Source organism: Cupressus sempervirens, chromosome 8 (genome assembly GCF_028749045.1).
Source record: "Cupressus sempervirens isolate cs-2001-9-10 chromosome 8, ASM2874904v1, whole genome shotgun sequence".
Lineage (NCBI taxonomy): Eukaryota > Viridiplantae > Streptophyta > Pinopsida > Cupressales > Cupressaceae > Cupressus > Cupressus sempervirens.
In genome coordinates, this window is record NC_143125.1 from 521,072,430 (window position 1) to 521,095,670 (window position 23,241).

Consider the following 23,241-nt stretch of genomic DNA (forward strand, 5'->3'; position numbering starts at 1 on the left):
CAAACTCAAGTGATTAGGCATGGTCAAAATAGACTCTACTTGTTAAAAAATAACGTTAAACTTTGGATATGAGAGCTATTGAAAGTCAAACTTCAAAAGTGTTTTTTAAACATAAGCTGGTTAAGCATGGTTAAGATAGACTATATTTCATTGATAATACATAATATTTGACTAGTGTGTTTCTCAAATTTGGAGATTGGACCACAAAATTTTGGATATGACAGAGAACAGTAATTTAAAATTATAAAAATAATCCATTAGTAAATTTTACAATGTCAGAGTTTATTTAGATTATAATATGATTAAACTAATAAATTCATATCAATGACATATTGGAGAAGCATCATAATAATTTAAAATTCAGAGAACACAAATCATTAAGGGTCCGTTTGGTTCTTAGAAGATGACAGGAATTGGCTTTTTCAAAATCCGGATTTGAAAATTTGTGCGTTTGTTTCAAAATTTGCAAAATGGAATTAGCATATGGGACTTCCAATTTTGCCTCAAAACCAGGTTTTCCAACTTCCTAAAAAAAGTAGGAATTGAAAATCAAAACCTGGTTTTGTTTTTTGAGGAGTGTAAAAACAATAGATTGGACTACTTTTTGAAATTTGCCTTCAACTCCAAGCTTACGCATAAAAATGTGTCTTCACACGCATCTTCTAAGTGAAACAAATGGTTTCAGTAAAATCCCAAAAATTGGAATGAAGATATACAAAACCTTGATTTGGCTAAACCAAGGTTTGTAGAAATCCGGGTTTTTTATATTCCACAAACCAAACGGACCCTAAAATCCATTTGAAAGATATGCTAATTGTACAAGTTTCAGAATACGAAGTACAATGATGCACTTTACCCCTTAGGTGGTTGTTCTAAGTTTGGACATATTTCTTAATTCTAAAGTCCAAATTCTAAGAAGCTTGTCCCTATTAATATCTTGCACATATCCATATTTGCATTGAATATAGTAATTGTATATGATGGTGATATTTCTTAAACTAACCGAATTTATACCAAGGAGAAATTGATTAGGGATAATATTGGAGACTAGTCTATGATAGTTTTATTATAATTCTTATCTTAATGCATTAGGCCACTCTGATGATAATATAAGTTCCTTTAAAATAGTGCTTTTGACCAATCAGTCTTAGACCTTATAATACTACAAACGATGGGTCCAGATATAAGTATTGATCTAGGATTTTAAATGACTTGGTTTATTACATTGATTTTGAATGTTTGTACTTGATCAATGCCTCCCTTAAATGAAATTGAGCGTTCTTATATACAATATACAAGGCAAGAGAAGAGACGCATCTCTTTGTTATTAGAATTGCATCATTCCATTCAATAAATGATCAACATCCTTAACCTTTTAATTAATGGCCAAAGAACTAACTGCAACTACTCATCTGTCAATGCCGACTATATACTTAGTTACTGTCATTTCGTAGAGTATTCGACATGTCTTTGAACTCTAGTTGGGTTATTGTTGTGTATATGATGGATACGTTTGTGATTAATGTTTCCTCCAAACGTAGGAATTATATATCATTCACGATAGCCCTTAAAATTAATTATTTGCTTCATGTGTAAAGTGTGTCCACATTGTCAGTCATCTACCCCTAATTGTTGACAATGTTAATCAAATCTGCTTCCAAACCATAACATTGATTATAATTAATGTTGAGTTTTCAATTGTATCATCATCGATCCTATGTGGTCTGATGTTGTGTCATCTTTGTATCATCCATACGTAGGAATTATATATCATTCACGATAGCCCTTAAGATTAATTATTTGCTTCATGTGTAAAGTGTGTCCACATTGTTAGTCATCTACCCCTAATTGTTGACAATGTTAATCAAATCTGCTTCCAAACCATAACATTGATTATAATTAATATTGAGTTTTCAATTGTATCATCATCGATCCTACGTGACAAAGGTAAGACTTGTGTGCTACTCATAGAGTTTGAAGTCATGAGAGTCTAAACATGAGACCTTGGTGAAGGATAATAGGTTTTATACGCTGGATCTTGGCTTTGAAAACATCAAGCACATTGCTTTCTAAAGAGTGAAGTAGAAAAACTAGAATTGAAATCAAATCCTTATGCCTCAAATGGTTTAAGAATGAAAGATGGTAGTAATAGAAGGCCCCATACTTTCCCTCCAGGGTAAAGTATTTGATAATGATTTTGCACATTTTGGGCCAAAACTCTAGGAGATCCTTTGTGCTATATTTGCCCTATTTCTTGATAGCCTTCTCGTCATGTCCTCTAAAAAATTGTCCACCAGGTCAGGAGTCTTGCTAGATTTCTTCCACTTATGGTCACAAATGAGAATCTTAGTAGCTTTCCCAATGACAACTTTTTGATTTTGAAAGTTATGCCCTTCACAGTGACATGCCTGCCCCTCCATGAATTCACAAATTGGTGAGAAATGGTTTCGTTGAAACCCATCATGTTCTCCATAAAGGGGAGAATGTTGCCTTCCTTACAAAAGTACATCACCATGGGATCGATCTTGAAGTCATCCTCAATCTTGTCTGACTCGATTCTATGTTTGTCATCAACCATTTTGAGACACTGAGTGTCACACCCAGAGACACAGAAGCACTTAAAATAAGAAATTGCATTGTAGGTTTAAAATCAATTCTTAATAGCAAGTAGGGTCATCTTGACAAAAGTAGTTAAAGTAATAGCAAAAAAGTAGAAATAAATATTGAGGTGAAGCTTTTGGACTCCAAGGCCACAATACACGTTTGAACTATTCAGAGAAATGGTGTAGAACTAATGAGAATCAACCCCAAATCCAAGGCAATCTCTGGTTTTAAGCATTTTGCCCAAGAACTCCTTATTGATTTGATGAGAGCGCACGTTAGCAAATCCTCATGTACCATGGTAGTGCCATGTAATCCCAACGATATCAATCCTTTCCAAAAAGTTTTGAAGGATGTTAATTATTATTGTAGTTCCAACTCATACACATAGTCGGATCAAGGACCCCATCATACTCCATCTGGCAAGTACAAAAGTAATTGAGATTGAGAGCCAAAAGATTTGGGACAGTAAGGAGGATGATGATGGGCCCATCCATCATAAGCATATCCTAACTATGCAAACTTATGTAAGGTTGCGTGCTTAAAGTGAGGCCTTTGTGAGTAATATAATGAGAGTAGGTGTAATCAGAACCATGAGTGCAGGTCTAATATCCATGTTAGCAACCAATTAACAATGGTAGTTCATAACAATATTCCATATCAAAATCTTGGCGTGGAGGAAGAAAGGCCCCACCAAACCAAGCTTGAGGGGCCTCAAACCATGACAATTGAACATCATCATTGAAACAAGTAAAGACAGCACCCTTTTCCTACCTAATGAAGTTTTGGGTAGACGTGAGCTCTCCAACAACACAGATTGACAAACAACAGACCCACAACAACCAGTGAGTCGACCACCAAGCTCCCCTCCTTGTAAGTATGGTTTGTTTTGACCTTAACAAGATTGTTGATTAGGCCAAGGATGTTGTTAATGATTGCATCCATTTTCCACCCTACCCTTGAAGAGCCTTTAACCACATCAATAATTATTTTTGAGTTCCCCTCAATTTCCAATTTCTTGCACCTCAACTCTTAGGCAAATTTTAACCCCCATAGGAGGGCCATGGCCTTTGCTTGGTTGAAAATATAGTGCTTGAGAGGACCAATGTATGTAGCTATAAGGTGGCCCCTGCTATTAGAAATAATACCCCCTCCCCCCAACATCCTTCCCCCCATTAGCAACACCATCAAAGTTAAGTTTGTCCATATGAGGCTAGGGGGAGCTTAGTATTATCGTATCTCCTAGAGTCAATATCAGTGTTCCAATTCTTAGCAATGAGAAGAATAACAATCCTTGGAGGGTACTTAGGGCTCTTCCAGTAGGACACTGAGAGATTCTCAACCAAAAGTTTAGTTGCAAGGTGAAACACCTCTAAAGGGGATTGTTTAGAGTCTCTAAAATCCTGTTCTTACGTTCCTTCTAGATGCTCTAACAAAAGTTGGGGTGGGTGGGGAGGGAAATTTGTTGCCATAGGAGTTAAAGTAGAGGGTGTTGAAAGGGGGGTTTCCATCTAGTAGTGAATTGTTGGATTTCCCTTCTAAACACCCAAGCAAGGTTGAGCTTGTAAAGGACATGCTGCCAAACAACAACATAGAATTCAGAGTACATGTTAGCCAAACTAAAACTTGGAGAGGTTGTCGAAAGTAAAGATTTTTCCATGAAGCATAACCACCAGAAGCAGTTCAGTTTGGGGAGTTGGTTTACCCGTAAATTCTTCTAGTAGGTCATATCCGTAAAAAGCTTGAGCAGAGAATTGTAGGCTGAATTAACACTGAACTTGCCATTTTGTGTAAGGAATCAAAGGATTAAGCCAAGTTGATCAAAAACAAGAATTTGTATCATGTGTCAACAAGAGTAGTAACTAATGAGGCCATATCCACTCTGTCTACCAAGATAGTAATGAGGTCAACCCAACAACTTTTAGAGATGTAGCTAGCTGCCAAAGTACTAATCTAGAGAGAGTGTTCCAGAGGGGGGGGGAGAGAATCTACTAGTGCTAAGGGCAAGGTTATCTTGTTAGACATCCTCCTAGAAGCGGGTGTACCTCCCATTGCCAATTTTCCAAGTTATCCCTTTATCCGTAACCTCTTGCATTTGAGAACATTGTTCCAAATCTTAGAGCCTTGCAGGTGCTAGTATCAATAAAAGTTTGCAAAAGCGACCTCTATCCAGGTATTTGGCCTCTATGATTTTACACTAGTTAGCAGCCCCCTTTAGTAGAATCTAGGCAACCTTAGAAAATAGATCTATGTTGAGGTTGTGGATATTCTACAAGCCAAGGCCTCCAAAAGACTTCAGAAGGCACACTTGCTCCCAAAGCACCAGGATAGTCTCTTATTTTCCTCTCAGCTAGATCAGAAGAATGTTTGCTAGATTTTATCCAATTTACCAGTTACAACACCTGTGATCTTAAGATCGACAAAAAAAAATTGGTATTTGGAGGGAAACAGAAAGCAATTCTAGCTTCGTCGCTTTGTTGAGAAATTTTCCCTTCCAACCGACAAGCTTTCTTTGGGTGTGCTCCCAAATAGAATTCTAGATGTCATTTATAACAGCCTTTGTTGTGAGGGGGAGACTTAGGTAGGCAGCCAAGAGCATAGCTGAGTGACAACCAAGGATGCCCAAAATTTTCACCTATAGGTTTAAGTCATTGTTGAAGAAGAAAATCTCACTTTCGTGATAGTTAATATACTGACCATAGTAGAGGCACAATCATCAAGGAAGACCCTCCACACCCTAGTCTCAATAATCAAGGATACACCAAAGAAAGTCAATAAACTGTTGAATAACCAAGGGGGTTGGGTGGTGGTCAGTTTGATTCCATGTATAGTTCTAGTTTCAGGTAAATGTGTCATATTGTGGCCAAGGACCTCAACCAAAAGAATAAAGAGGTAGGGGGAAAGAGGATCCCCCTACCTCAACCCTTTATCCGGGTGGAACTTGCTCCCTAGTTTTCCATTCATAAGTGTAGAGAACCTAATCATCTCTACACTCTCCTTGATAATATTGATAACTTGAAGTCAAATCCAAAGGCAATGAGAACTTTGTATTAGGACCTGCTAATTTTGTTATAAGCTTTTGAGATGCCAAGCTTGATGGTCATTCTTGCATTTTTGTTGTGATCTATAAAATGGAGGATTATGTTTATTGTGATGGCCTCATCCATGACTTGTTTGCCAAGAACAAATCCCTTTTGATTGGGGTTGATAATCTTATCAAGCATAGCTTTAATTCTATTCATCAGAATCTTAGAGAGGATTTTGTAGGTCTTGCAAAGACTTATGGGTCTGAAGTCCTCCATTGTGGTTGGATCCTCAGTTTTGGGGACCAGGACAATATAAGTGCCATTTAGTTGCCTTAAAAATTTCTATGTCCCAAGGAAGTCTCTAGTAGCACTAGTCAGATCCAAACCAATAATCTCCCAAATATTCTAAAAGAAAAACATCAGTGGGGACCCATTTGGGCTAGCGGCTTTGTAGGCTCTTGTGGCATAAATAACCCTTTTAACCTCATAACCCAAGACCTTGGAAAGGATGAAAGCATTACCATTATTACTATAAATGTTATTGTTTAGGTAATACTCAATATAATGTGTATGTCCATTTTAAAATATATCGAGGCCCATTTATAATAGCGGAGAAAATAAAGCATAATTGCTCATTATACATTAATTATTATTAGCACTCACTTATTATATTACTATATTTATTTATTAGATTATTAATAGTTCATCTTTTTTTATAATATCATTATATACATTCATTTATTAAAATTTAATATTATATCACAAATTGATATAATATTATATTTTGGCAACAAATATATCTTGATTTTTGTATAATATATCACAATAATTTATTTGTCCTTTTACTATATATATTATTCTAGAATGGGGGCATTATGGTATGTCCCTCCCAAAACTGCTTGTCCTGGAGCAATATGAACTTCTAGTGTGAGCAGAGATCTCTATGCAACCCTGACATCCAATCCAATGGTCCTAGAACCATCAATTCAACTTGAGATTGGAATATAATAAATAATATACATTTATCAATTCTAAAGATCATGATATTCAATTTAAAATGCTAAGAAAATATCATTGCTAGAACTTATCATGTGTTGTAGTACTTTCCTTCTCCCTTGTTAAGCACTGCATTATTCCATGATGGGTTTGGATGAATAATCACAATCCTTAGGGAGAGTCTGTAATCAAGTTCTATATTTTTTTAGGAGGACCTTCTAGCGCTCTAGTTGCCTTATATAGTTATTCTAAAGTGGTCCTCAAGCTATGTCACCATCTCATTACAACTTTCTCTTTTGAATGCCTTATGGATATCTAATAGGCATATCTACCCTTTCTAGAAGATAGGCATTGCTAATGTTTTAAGGCACTTGAGCAGAGGGACTTGGTTGAATTAGTGCAACCACAAATCTAAAACCACAAACAATTATCCTTCACAACATTCAACATGCAATAAAAAATAATGCATAGAAGTAATTCAAACATCCAAACATGAGAAAAAATAGCTCTAATATTTCACATGGAAACCCTTGGTCAAAGAGAAAACACAGGAATTTAGTACCAACAAATCTCACTACTAGAGTAATAAGTTTGCTCTAATAGGAGCAATTACATTCACCTAGTTAAGAGTATCTTGGCCCAATTAAGAGCAATTAAAAAGACTTGTTAAGATCTACCTGATTAAGGGATTTCAAACTCCTAGGAGTCACTTGGTTAGAGCATTTGTACCTTAGACCTATTAGGATCATGCTCATCTTATTAGGAGTGACCTTGCTAGGAGATTTTCCTTGCCAATCTGTTAGAATCAACATGTGAAACTCATATGATATTTGCACTCATTGCATGATAGATTCAATGTATCATTACTCTATTTCTCTGCTCTGAATGACTTAAAACACACTTCTACACTTACACTACAATTCAACGCAACACAACATCCATCATAGTTTGATCATTCTTCTCCTTTTATAGTTGTTTTAAGGCCATGGGAAACCCTAAATGTATTCCCATGAGTCAACTCCACAAGTAATTCAAATTTCATGAGCGAGCACCAACCATCAAATTTTGTGTCATGATGTTGGCTCATAACAATTAATTAATCAAAGTTGCTACTTGTAGGTGAGTTGGTTTGTGCCTTGAGGTTTACTTCCTTGAGGTCACATGTTTGACTCCCCTTCGTAGTGGAGAAAGGTTGTAGGTCAGTTTCCCTTATGGGACTTTCGTGCCAAGTACTTGCTTCGTTGGCCTGGGGTATAGGACTGGACTTTTCCCCCAACATTTAGCCGCCACTTGTAGGTGAGTTGGTTCGTGCCTTGAGGTTTACTTCCTTGAGGTCACAAGTTTGACTCCCCTTCATAGTGGAGAATGGTTGTAGGTCAATTTCCCTTATGAAACTTTCGTGCCAAGTAACTGCTCTGCTGGCTTGGGGTATAGGACTACACTTTTTCCCAAAGATTATTCCCTTATGGGACTTTGATGCCAAGTACCTGCTCCACTAGCCTGGGGTATAGGGTTGGACTTTTCCCCCAAAGTTTTAACATAAAAATGGTCCAAATCCTAAAATGGCGCACACTCCCACTCCCGCTCTGGCTTCTATTGCGACTTCTGCTCCTACGTTTGTGTCTGCCTTGGTTTCTTCTCCCACTTCGTTTGATCCTTTTGGCGGTGATGTTGTCGGTTGCAGTTTTCAGGCTTCTCCCATCCTTTCTCAAGTAGTCTTTGAGGGAGGGTTTTGCCCTTTGCTCAAGGCAGGGGGTGGCCCTTTTGCTACTTTTCGAGCTAGGGCTTCTCCTATTCCTGGTGGGGAGAGTCGTTCCCCAGGAGTTGTGTGTGGGTCTGCCATTTCCTATGCAGATGTAGCCGCCTATGAGGCTAGTCTTGGTGGTCAAGTTGTGCGTTCGGGGCCCCATGCTACTAAGCTTGTTGCTATAAGTAACCCATTTTGATCAATCTAGAGTCTGATATAGTCGATGAGTACTTATGCAGAGGATTTATCCTCTACTGGTGACATCTTTTGTTTTAGCGGTTTTTGGCCCTCTCTGTCGAATCTACATGCTTGGATTTTTGAATTTTGGAAGCCTATCGTTTTGGATTTACTCCAAAATTTCCCTATGGCAAGGAGCTTTTTTATTATGAAATTTGTTTCTACTGATGATCGAAATGCCATACTTCAGTGTGGTTTCTCTTGGGAGGAATGGTTCCCCTTGATGGCCAAACCTTGGCATGTGGATTTTGATCCATCAATTAAATCCTTTAACAAGATTCCTTTTTGGGTAAGGTTTCCTAATCTTCCCCTTCACTTATGGCTAGATTCAGTCTTGGAGGCTGTGGGGGAGGCCCTAGGGGATTTTTTGTTGGTTGATACCGCATCTTCCAATGTGTTTCAAACGACTTATGCTCACATTCTTGTGGAGATAGACGTCTCTAAGGGGCTCTTAGAAATGAATAAGTTGGCCTATCCCAATGGCTCTTGGATTTAGCTTCTTGATTATGAGGGGATTCCTTTCAGATGTCGAAAATGCCACAAGACTGGCCACCTTGCAACGTGATGCTCCTCTGGGAAGGTTAGATTGAAGAAGTCACCTTCTTGGTGGATGGGGGTTTTAGATGATCACTACACTGTTCAGAAAGCTCCTATTCGGGATGGGTTGGTTGATTCTTCTCAGGATTTGTTGGAGGCAGTTTCTGTTGTTGCTCCTCATGATTTAAATGTTTCCCCTACGGAGGTGGCCTATACTATCGTCCCTCCTTCAGATGCTCCTTTTTCTAATTCGATTGTTGCTCCACATGTGGCTATGGCTTCGGGGGGAGCTGTTGCCCTCTTTTGTGTGGTGGTGGTACTTCTTCCTCGGCTGAGAGGGGCCTTGGGGGTTGTTTGTGGTGTGGATGATTTTGCTTGGCTAAAGGCTGCTAGGATAGTGGAGGATGGATGGGCAATAGTAAAAGGAAAAAATGTCAAGCCCTCCATTCCATCATTTGATATGTCCTTATGTTCTCAAAAGACGAGATCTAAATGTAAATCTTGAGGCTCGGATTTCTTTTTTTGTTGCTCACTTGGTCTTTTTGAGGTTGCCCCTTTTTGTGTTGGTTCTCCTGGTCTCTTTGGCCTATTGTTTTGTAGTTTGACATGGTTCTTGATTAAATGTCTACTTTTGTAACCATGGGGTTTCAGGATCCCATTTAAATTTTTTTTAGGTGGTAGTATAGTGTTATTTGTGAGGCCACCTTGTTTACCTTGTTTTGTCAGATGACTAATTTCATCTAAGGTTTGTTGTTATTATGTTTGGCTTCATTGAAAATTATATTATCTATAAAGGGTTTCAAGCACCCTTAAAAACCTGTTTTCCTTAATAAAAAACAATTAACTAATAAAAAATACACCTTTTAACTGACTTCACTAGATTACTAAACCTAGACAAGTTCACTCTATTGATTGTTTTGTTCTAATTGCTAGTGTTGGTTCAACACATCAAATTTCCATCTATACTTCACTCTGGTAGATGCACCTCTAGAATTATGTTAGTATACCTCCAATGAAGCTTCCATAACAAGCACACATTTTGAATCATAAATCCAATCACTGCACACTAGAAATACTACATCTGACTATCCATTCATTGGTACATTAAACACTTCATGATTATGACTACTTAGTTTATTCTACTATTGGCATGGTTGATCCATTAACTCCATAATATGATGTTTCCAATAATGAGAACATTATAATGATTTTTCATGCTATTTGATGTCAAAAACTTTTTAATTTCATCATTATGCCAACAATCTCCCCCTTTGGCAATGATGGCAACATAGTGAAAAATTAGCTAAGTGTTAACATACTGTAGATGACTAACCACTAACTCCTCATACTATTATTCCCCTTTACAATTTTTCTATGTTACTTACTACTCCCCCTTTGACAATAATGACAAAGGTATGCAAAATGTCAAATTGTTTACCTATTTAGATCCCCTCTTTCCTTTTGATGGTTTGGGCTTATCAACCTTGCAAAATCTTCCTTCCTTTTTATTGGCAATTGCATTGGCGGATTAGCTTTCTCCTTCTTGACTATTGCACTTTTGGTTCACCTTTCCGTTAGAGTTGTGCTAGTCGTTGAAGATATAACTTCAAACTTCTTGAACATCATCTACAATAGAAAATGTACCAGCTTGTTGTGTCTCATACTGAGGTCTTGCTCTGTCAATCTACTCCTTTGTAAGTCCTTTCTTTATGGAACTTGTTCCACTTCCTCCCTATTTTTCTTCTCAATAACTAGTTGATTTAATTTTCTAGAGACTTCCTTTTCTTTCTCATCAAATAATATGAATCTGGGAACACTTGGGTTTCTTAGATTAGACAATAAGTCCTCCACACAAGCTATCAATAAATCAGCTTTAACTTCATGGCCGATCGACATAACCCATAATGTTCAAGGCTCTACACCTTCCATCAAACAAGTATCAGTATCAACCAAACAATATATTTGTATTTTTCAACTATCTCTAATGGAATTCTTTCTCTCTAATGCACCTCCTTCTTAAAACTCTTGAAATAGCCATATACATCATTAGTTAAACCGCTCTTGAGCATCTTGAAACAATTCTTCATTTGTACTATTACCGATGTGTCCTTTGACCATGTCATACTTCTAACATTGGGAAAGAAATTCTAAAAATAATAGAACAAACACAAGAGTGCCTAATAAATTTGAAGGCTTTCCATTTATCCCTTTTGTTCTTCTCCATGTTCAAACACAATTGATCCCTTGTATCTTCACAAAGATCAAACTTTGCATTCTCTTTCACCATCTATGCAATGAGAATAGTTGGTGTTGATATACTATTCATCCTACTTGAATGATAAACCTTGTAACCAATTATCATAGAGGCAAATCTCACACCTGTGTCTTTAATGTCATTCATTGTCATAGCTCTTTTATCTCTTCTTGACTTGGTTAATTGGATGTCTGCATCTTGTTGTGCAACTCTCAATGGCAGTACCTCATCGATAGCACAAAAAATCCAATTACTACATGTATTGCATCCTTGGTGATCTTGTAGGGTCAATCTGATCACATAAACTAATCATGTATACAACTTAGAACATATCTTACTTGTTCATCCTAGAAATCCTTCAGGGAATATATTGCATTTGCAAAATGCTTGTCAGCAAAAACCATTTGTTCCTCTTTACACACCAAACTATCATCCCACAACTCCTTTACTGATAAGAGATCATTATTGCCCCCAAATTCTAATTTATAGTGGATGTAAGCACTCACATCCTCAATACACGTGACGCTGTGGGACACGTTGGATAGGGCACCCGCTAGGTCAACTTAAATTGACTCGAATACATATTTCTTGAACTTCAAATGAGGTTTTTTAATTACATCAACAACAATAGGTTTAGGCATGGTTAAATTAAAATATTCAAACCTTTAGATTTGATAAATACCTTTTAAACCTTTGGAAGTAGTGTTCTCATTGGCAAACTTGAACTCAATTTGCAATTCAACACCAAACCACCAACAAATTCTTGTTTTGATCAATTAGATCACCTTGAGTCTCTCAAATGATCACTCTGTTTGCTTCTAGACATCTTTGAAAGCATAAATAAAAAATAAAGCTCAAAACACATTTTAACTATGGCAAATTAGCATTTAATATATCATCAACTTAGTAAAACCATGCCTAACACCTAAGATCTTACTTCTGGTAAAGTGAAACATTATGTAGTCCAACCAATTTAAAAACATACCTCAATACACCATTATGCATCGAAATATGCAAATAGATCTTACCAACATTCTTCTAGGGGTCCAGAGATTGATATTACACTACTTGCTTCCCATAAGTCAATGCAGGTTTAGTTTGTTGATAAATTCTATACACTTGATGGAGATGCAAATCCTTTAGATGTTTTGTTGTCACTCTTCTTCACCCAAACTTGGTTCATTTGGTTCTTGGCCTCTTTAATTGTAGTAATTTTCTTTTCCTTTGAATCTTTTGTCTTGTTAACTGGTTGGTTTCCTTGGTTGTTCTTTGATGTATGAAACCTTGAAATATGTCCAAGCTTGTGACAAAAAAAATCATATTTGTAGCTCTCCAAGGTCCTACATTGCCTCTATTTGTCTTTAATTTGCAGTTAATGGTCATGTGGCCATAAGTATGGAAGTGTGAACATGCTACATTCTATTGGTTCTTAGTTTGATAAGGACTTTTGTGATTCACAAATGATCCTTGGTTGTTCATCGATGACCACAATTATTGCCACTATAATAATAACCATCAGAAGCATAAGGACTATTCTTGCAAATCCTTGTAGTATGACTTGTCTCATGACAAATAGAATATTTAGGAGTATTAGGCCTATTCTTGTAAACATTTGTAATATGTCCTACTTTGTGACAATTGAAACAAACATGTTTTTAGCCTTTCTTACCAGGACTTCTTTTGGATACCTTTGGTGGAGACCTAACACCTTACTTGGATTTCTTAGTTCCAGATGGTTTTTTGATTTCATAATCACTATAACCAAGACCGTGTGTCTCACCATGCATCCTTTGGTTCTTGATCTTCTCATCAAGATTTGCAGAATTGTTATTAAATTTGTCCAACGGATCTTTTGCAACCTTCAATTCTCTTTACAATCTCTCATTCTCCCTTGCTAGACTTTCATTACTTCTTAACATAGTATTAATATCCTCTCTAACTTCTTGTTTCTCTTCATTTTCTCATGTAGGTGTGCACGCAAAATACCAACCTCTTGTTTAGATTTGAAGAGCTCCACCTTAGGCTTTAGGGTGCAACCTTCCTTGCTTCCCTTGTTACTTTTCTGCTTCTCTCTCTTGAACCATCCTAATGGACAAATCTTCCAATTCCCTCTTGATTTTCTTCTTATCCTTGTGCAACTTCACATTATCTCTTGATAAAGCCTCTAGGACCTTGGATTCCTCGGATTTTCTATTGTTATAGGCTTCCAATTGATGAAAAAGTCATTTCCTCTTATCTCTTGACTTCTTGAGTTGTTCCTTCAACTGGTCAATTGCATCCTCGCCTTCTACAAGTTGCCTCACATACCTAGCTAACTGCATCTCTGTCTTAAGGATTTTCCCCAAGATGTTAGGCTTCTTCAAGGGGAACTTTGGTATGATTTTAATTGTTAATGTTTTAAGGCACTGAGAGGGGGGTGAATCAGTGGTACCACAAATCTTCTTGATATTCTTGATTTGTGGTTCCACAAATAAGTGATTCCAATTCCCTCTTGATATTCTTTGTATTCTTGTGCAACTTCACATTATCTCTTGACAAAGCCTCCATAACCTTGGATTCCTCTGATTTTCTATTGTTATAGACTTCTAGTTGATGACAAAGTTCTTTCCTCGTATCTCGACTTCTTGAGTTGTTCCTTCAATTGGTCAATTGCATCCTCACCTTCTACAAGTTGATTTTCAAGTTGCCTCACATACCTAGCTAACTCCATCTTTGTCTTAAGGATTTCCCCAATATGTTAGGCTCATTCAAGGGGAACTTGGGTCTGATTCCAATTGTTAATGCTTTAAGGCACTAAGAGGGGGGGTCAATTTGTGGTACCACAAATCTAAAACCACAAACAATTATCTTCCACGATACACAACAAGCAATGAAAACTAATGCATTGAAGTAAAGTAAATCAAACAACCACATATGAGATAAGATAAAACCAATATTTTTTCACATGGAAACCTTTGGCTAGCGGGAAAAACCATGGTGGGCATTAGTACCCACAAATCTCACTATTGTAGTAAGAAGTCTACCTTGCTAAGAGCAATTACATTAACCATATTAAGAGTATCTTAACCCATTTAAGAGCTATTACAAAGACCTATTAGCAACCGCCCGATTAAGAGATTTCAAACTAATTCTGAGAGTCCCCTACTTAGATGATTTTTACTTCAAACCTGTTAGGATTCTACTCACCCTGTTAGGAGTGACCTTGTTATGGGTTTTCCCTTACCAATCTATTAGAATCAACACGTGAAAATGATTGGATATTTGCACTCGTTGCATGATAGATCTATTGTATATGCACTCTATTTATTTGCTATGAATGACTTCAAACACACTTCTACACTTTTGCACTAATACCACAATTCACTGCAACACAACAACATCCATCATAATTCAATCTTTCATCTCCTTTTATATTTGTTTTAAGGTGGTGGAGAAACCCTAAAACATATGACCATGAGTCTTCTCCACAAACAATTCAAATTTTGAGCGAATGAAAATATATCAAATTCAATGCCATGATGTCAACCCAAAATAATTAACCAATCAAACAATACACTTTTTGGCTTTGACTTCATCGGTTTATCGAACCTAGAAAAATACCCTCTATCAGTTGTTCTCTTCTAAGTGTTATTGTCAATTCAATGCATCAAGTTTCTATCTATACTTCACTTTGGTAGATTCAACTTTGGAATTATGTACATATACCTCTGATGAAGCTTCCATATTAACCACACATTTTGAATCATAAATCTAGTCATCCCATAGTAGAAATACTGCATTTCGCTATCCATTCACCAATACATCAAATAGTTTATGAATCTGACTACTAGATTTATTCTATTATTGGTATGGTTGATCAGTAAACCACAACATGCATTATTGCCAACACACACATAGACGCACACACACACACATGCACACACGCATGTGCACTCGCACATGCATGCATATGTGCACACACACACACACACACACACACACACACACACACACACACACACACACACACACACACACACACACAACAAACACACTCGCGTGCGCGCGCACACACACACACACACCACACACACACACACACACACACACACACACACACACTCACAAACATGCGAACACTCACGCGCACACACACACACACACACACACACACACACACACACACACAAAGGCTTACACAAAGACGTACACACACGCACACGCATGCACACACACACACACACACACTCACACACACTGTAGGTCATTAGACATGTGATCTCTTCCTTATAATATGTCGTCATAGCAATTCTTCCTTAATCACAATGTAGCAATGTGCCTTGATAGCAGTTATCCCTTAACTATCATTGTAATAGGCTGATTTTGGTAGTTCTCTCTCAACAACTTCTACAATATTAGGGTTCCCTTTGTGGTTCTCCTTCAATCATAGTGCAATAGGGTGCCCTTCTAGCTAATCTCCCTTACCTAATACTGCAATATATATGGTGCCCTTCATAGTTCTCCCTCAATTGCAGCCTAGGCCATTTTTGCAATTGGGTGCCTTAGCATTTCTTGCCTAATCATAGCGCAAAAGGTGTTGCATGAGTGTTCTTCCTTAACTATTACCTCAATAAGGTGTCCTATCGGTTCTCCCTTATTGCAGCCTTGGTTAATTCTACAATTGGGTGCTCTAATAGTTTTCCCTTAATCACATAGCACAAGGGTGCCCTTATAACAATTTTTTTTAACATGCAACTACACTAGGGTTTTGTATCGTTTCTCCCTTAATTGCAGCCTTGGGAAGGTAGTTGCAATATGGTGCCCTAAGCAATTCTCCCTGAATTAGAGTGGAGCAGGGCACCCTTTATAGTGGTTCTCCCTTATTTCTACTACAATAGGGTTTCCTTTACAATTCCCCATTAATTGCAACCCTTTCCTCTCATTTAAATTATATCTTAAATATCTATTAATAATCATAAAATTTATTAAATACATGAATATATTACTTACCATTGTTATATTATCAATTGAAATAAACCTCTAGATTAGTGTCATGATTATGGTTGAACCTCCTGAAAGCTCAAGTAGCTTCCTATTCCTTCATTATCTGATTGGATGTTCTTGAGACTTCATTGCTCTTATTGTGCTTTCTTATGTGGAGTTTCTTCCACTTCTATTTCAAGTGTTGCTTTTAATTTATGGAATTGACTCTTCTCACACTTATGTCCTAGTTTCTAAGGGCCTTTGCATTTGAAACATATACCTTTCTTCAATACATATCTTTCTATTTGAGAGGTTTCTTTCTTTGGAGCCCTCCACTCCATCATCCTTTGCCAAAATAACATTTATTTTTCTCTATAATCTTTTCTTGAATCCTCATGGTCATGTTCTGTGCTGGTTGAAAGATTCTTAGATATTTATTTTGAAGAATTTTATTCAACCCTACTCTACTTTTTGATGACTTCCTCCAAGTTTTGGGGTTCAAATGGTTTTGCAAAAAATTTCGTGGAACCTTCAAGTCCTATAAACATATAAGTGAATCACTTTTGGGAAAGATCCAAGACCATAATAGATAACCCTTAAAATTTGTGGGAAAAATCCTTGTCAATTCCATTTTGTTTTAGGTGGGTTAGCTCTTGGAGATACCATTCGGATTTTCTTTCATCAAATCTACTATTAATCTTTTGGGAAAATTCCCCATAGTAGTTTACTTTCTAGTTTTCTAGGAAAATAAGCTCGTGATGCCACTAGTCATTTGCTACCCCTTCCAAATGGAGTATTGTAAAATGGAGAGCATCTGTTAGAAAGTAAAGTCCACCAAGATAACTAAGAGGGGGGGATGAATCAGTTCTCCAATTAAAACAACTCTTGGTAACCTTAAATAATTTCAAACATGTAATCAACAAGTGCAATAACCAAAAGAAGATAACCATACACAATAACACCATATTTGTTAACTAGGGAAACCCTTGATCAGAGGGAAAACCTTGGTTGGGATGATACCCACAAAATTATGTACTAATATATAAATTCCTTATAAGAGGATGAGCCTTGTTAGGAGTCAATGAAATACATTCAGTACATATCAATCATTGTGAGGAGACTTTGAATCCCTGTGAGGAGATTCCAACCCTATTAGGAGTTTTGGAAGGCAGAAGGACCCACTGTCCCAACAGCTTTAGGGCAAGACCACCAAACTTATTGTCCAACTAGCCTTAGTAGTATTCCTTTTAGAATAATACCAAATGATCAATTGTTCACTAGCACTCTCTGCCAAATACAATCACTTTGCTCTCTCATTGTGCCTCTATTGCAACAAAAAACTTCTCTGATCTCAAGACCAAGTTCGCTTACTCTCATCACACAAAATCTTTTAGATCGCTTACTTATAATTCGCAATTTGCACTTACAATTCGCAATCACTTACCACAGGTTCATGCTTAACTGCAAGGGAAACAACTTTCCTTTATACCAATTTCTTAGATTTATTATTGGGCCAGCCTTGAGGGTTTCTAAACTTACAATTACAATAGGATGACATTAAGATAATACGATACATGTTACAATAGATCATTTCATAATTATATAACATTGTCAGCCTATAGTCTTCACAAATCTTCGCACGTGCAACCTCAAACTTAGCAATATCAACCACGCCATCATCATCGTGTCTTTTGCCTTTCTCTAACTGCACTTGACTAGATTCTATTTCTATTAGGAGATATCATCAAATTACTAGAAACCATTTCTTAGGAACTCTGATAGTATAATGTCTTCAATAAATCTTGAATAATTGTCACCGATCATTGACTTTCTACATGCACACTTAACCACATCATTAGGACACTATATGGAACACGTTGTTAATTGTGTATAATCTCATTTGGAGTCGTTGAACCTTGTGACCTCAATCTTTGTTTGTTGCTATGTCAATCTTTACTAAATAACTAGTATGTTGACATCAATGACAAACACTACCATGAATGCAATATATAATCATGCTAACAATCTCCTAGATGCTCCAACAATGCTAGGATACTCCCCCATACGAATATCATTGGCATTCATGCTAACAAACTCCCCCTTTGGTATTGATGGAAACATAGATGAAAAACATTTAAGTTCTATGAATACCAAATGTATATCTCTACTATTGTACTCTTTCTTTTCAAATCCTCTTCATCAATCAAATCTGAATCTCGGGAACAACTCTCTGTCAGTGTTGTTCCCACATTGATATATTTCCCCCATTGACATTAGTACTTTCTCCACAGGATGTACACATCTTCTGCCCTATTTCAATGTACCATGAGATATTTTTCATGTACATCTCCCCCCATTGACAATAATGAAAAAGACATCATTATGTCAATTATGTTACAAAAATATCTTCAACAAGCTCAAGTGTCCAAAGACACTATTAAATACTAGCTACCAAGATCTTTTCATGACTCATCTCAATCATAGACACTCCCCCATAGAGGAAGCATCCAATATCCAGTCCAAGTAAATAATAGTGCTTTGTGCCACTGGACTAATGCAATCTCCACATCATCTACTCAGAAGTAGGTCGGGGTATAATCTTGAGCATACCTCTCAAATACTCAAATGTATCCTTTAGCAAAGAATTTGTGAATATATTTTCTATCTACTCCTTTGTACTGATATACTCTAGTCAGATCTCTTTCTTCGCAACTTTCTCTTTCAAAACATGATACTTAATAGATATGTGCTTTGACTTAGAATGTAACACATGATTCTTAGACATACTCACTGTACTTGTGTTATCACAATGTATGATAATAGGCTCTGCAAACTTAACTCCAATATCCTTCAACATTTTCTTCATCTACATGATTCGATTACAATTACTCACTACTGCTACATACTCTACTTTTGTTGTGCTTTGTGAAATACAATCTTGTTTCTTGCTTAGCCAAGAAACCAACCTTCCTTGTAAGAAAAATTCTCTACCACTTGTACTCTTGTTGTCATCCATAATTCATGTCCCATCCACATCAGTATATGCACATAAGGTAAAGTCATTTGATCTATCATACAATAACCCAAAATTAGGTGTACCCTTCAAATATTTGAAAATCCTTTTCATTGTTGCATAATGTGATTCTTTAGGATCAGTTTGAAATCTCACAACAATACCAATTGCATTAGCTATATCCATTCTTGTACGAGTTAAATATTCCAAACCTCCAATCATAGGCGTACCAATAGGTTTTCAACTTTCCAAACTAAATCTTTTCAACAAGTCTTTCAAATACTTAGTATGTGATAAGAAAATACCACCACTTTTTTGCACAATTTGCAAACCCAAGAAATACTTCATCTCACCAATCATGCTAATCGCAAAGTCCTTCTTCATTTCACCGAAAAATTTCTCACCTGCTTGATTGTTGCCTCCAAACATTATGCTATCCACAACTACTTCAACAATCAGTAATCCATTCTCAATTACATTCAAATACAAGTTACTATCTGTAATACCTTTAGCAAATCCCATTTTTTCCAAATGTTTATCCAACCTTGTATACCAATCTCTACGTGCTTGTTTCAATCCATACAGATCTTTCTTCAACTTGCAAACCATATCTCATATTTTTGTCAAAAAAAAAACCTCCAGGCTGCTCAATGTACACTTCTTCAAGTTCTTCATTTAGAAATGTTGATTTCACATCCATTTGATACACTTTGAATTTCTTGCTAGCCATATACGCTAGAAACATTCTAATTGCTTCTATTCTAGCAACAGGTGCAAAATTTTTCTCATAATCAATACCTTCTTGTTGTGAATAACCTTTACATACTTGTCTTGTTTTATTTCTCACAACCTCACCTTTCTCATTCATCTTGTTTCTAAAAACCCACTTAGTTCCTATAACATTCCTGACCTTAGGTCTAGGAGTCCAAAAGTCATCTTTACTAGCTTCATCTCCACTTTTAGGCTCTACTTGAGAATTCAAACATAATTCTTTTATTTGTACCTTGTTCTTTGTCATCACTCCTTTTTCCTTGCTACCAATAATCTAATCGATAGGATGATTCTTTATTAGGTTCTTATTTGATGTCACTATCTTAACTCTTACTTTATCTCTAAGTTCACTCCTTGGTTCTTCTCTCTATTCCACAATCTATATGTCATTCTGCAAATCTGTGCCAGTCTCATAAAATAACTCAACATTATCGTAGTTAGCCTTTGGATTAGTCTCCTCATTAGAATTCTTATCAAGCATTTTTCTTGAATTCTAAAATTCTCATCAACTCTAACATTTGTACTTTCAACAATAGTCTTGGGTTTTTTATTAAAACATTTGTATTCTTTACTTTTCAATGAATAACCAAGAAACATGCCTCCATCACTTCTCGCATCAAACTTACCAATGTCATCTTCTCTCTTAATGTAACACTTATTTCCAAAATTTTTGAAATACTTAACTGGGGGTGCATGTCCAAACCAAAGCTCATAAGGAGTTTTACCATTACCTTGTCTGATATATATTATGTTCATTGTATATATTGTTGTGTTAATAGTTCTCTCCAAAATGTCTTTCAGACATTATTCTCAAACATCATAGTTCTTGTTGCCTCTGTTAGTGATCTTTTTCTCCTTTCTTCTATACCATTATACTCAGGTGTCTTATGGGTTGAAATTTTTCTTTTAATGTCATTCACTTCACAAAAACTATTAAACTAAATTGAAGTAAACTCTCGACCTCTATTGGATCTTAAACACTTATCTTCAAACCATATTCATTTTCAACTCTATTCTTAAATACCTTAAGCTTCTCAAATGCTTCAGATTTCTCTCTAAGAAATGCTACCCACATCATCCTAATAAAATCATCAACAAGAATCATGAAGTACCTTTCACCATAGAATGTTGTTGTCTTTATAGTACCACTCAAATCTGTGTGTATTATCTCCAACTTTGCAAATGTAGTAAACTTCTTTCTTGGAAAAGAACATTTTTCTTCTGCTTTGCCATGACACATTCCTTGCATACCATGTTTGTAGGCTTTACAATTTTGGAAAAATCTCTAACAACAAGTGTAGTGCTCACTTTCACAAGTTGAATTGTTTCCAACTCTAACAATTCATCCATTGCATATGATGTAAACAACCACTTTCTATGATCCAATCATATTTTTAATGACACTAATGCCTTTTCTTCTCCAACTTATTCTTTTTGGGGACTTTCTTCCTTAATTGCAGCAAATCATATTTCATCACTCCCATTATCACTTTCACTCAAGAATCTTTCCACACTAGCTTCCAAATCTTCATCATTTCCATATAGACATTCTCCAATCTTCCTAGTCTTGAAATTCCTCTTATACTTCTTTACTCTCTTAGGACACTTAGAAGCATTATGACCATATTCATTAGAATCCCAACATTTAAATATTTTCTTACCTCCAAGCTCTCTTCTCACAAGTAGGGAAATTCCTTCTTCAATATTTATGTCTCCATTTGGTATTCCTCTATTGTTAGCATAATCTCCACTGGTACTTGCAATCCTTGACAGTTTAGGTCAAACACTCAATGCACTGAAAGTAGTTTCAACTCTAGGTAAGTCTCACATTTGTCTCAAACTTATCTTAGTTGATTCCAATCTTCCAAGAAGAGTCTCTCTTGTGAAGTATTATGTGAAAGGTATAACTGTTTCAATAATGTGTTGTCTTCTTATATGCAGGTGTCAAATTTTCAAGATCTTCCATACAATTTCATCTTCATCCTTCTTCCCAACACACGTCTTAATTCCTACAACAATCTCTAATATTCTACCAAAATAACTTCTTACATATTCATCTTCCATCATTTTAACTTCTTGAAATAAACATATCCAATTTTGCAGTCTAACCTTCTTAGCATGTTTATCACCTTCATAGGTAGATTACAAAGCTTTCCAAATATCATTTGCAAAACTAAATATTTTACCTGATTGTACTCATTTTCAAGAGCTATCAAAAGTGCTTCCCTTGCGAGCATATTACACATGAATATATATCTTTGTGCTTCAAAACGTCCTTCAAGTTTATCTTCTTCAATTACTTATTTCACGTTGTTAGTAATTAGCCAATATCCTGGACCCATGCATAGCAAATGTGTCTTCATCTTCTCTTTCCAACTGTCATAGTTTTTTTCATCAAACTTCACACTATCCTTTCTGAAATGACTTGCCATATATCTCCTTAAGTTGTTAAGATTTTCCTTCAAGGACTTCATGCGCTGATACCAATTGTTAGAAAGTAAATTCCACTAAGTGGGGGTGAATCAATCATCCAATTAAAACAACTCTTATTAACCTTAATAAATCTAAAACATGTAATCAGAAAGCGCAACAACCACAAGAAGATAACCATACACAATAACATCAAATTTGTTAACTAGGGAAACCCTTGATCAGAGGGAAAACCCAAGTGGGGATGGTACCCACAAAATGATGTACTAATATATAAATTCCTTGTAAGAGGATGGACCCTATTAGGAGTCAATAAAATAGATTCAATGCATATCAATCCCTATTAGGAAACTTTGAATCCCTGTCAAAAGATCCCAACCCTGTTAGGAGTTATGGAAGGAAGAAGGACCCATTGTCCAAATAGCTTTAAGGGAAAGACCACCAAACTCATTGTCCAACTAGACTTAGTATTCCTTTCAAAATTATACCAAATGAGCAATTGTCCACTGGCACTCTCTACCAAATATTATAACTTTTCTCTCTCATTGTCCCTCTGTTGCACCAAACACTTCTCTAATGTCAATATTAGGTTTTCTTACTCGCATCACACAAAATCCATTAGATCGCTTACTCACTTATAATTTGCAATCCACACTTACAATTCGCA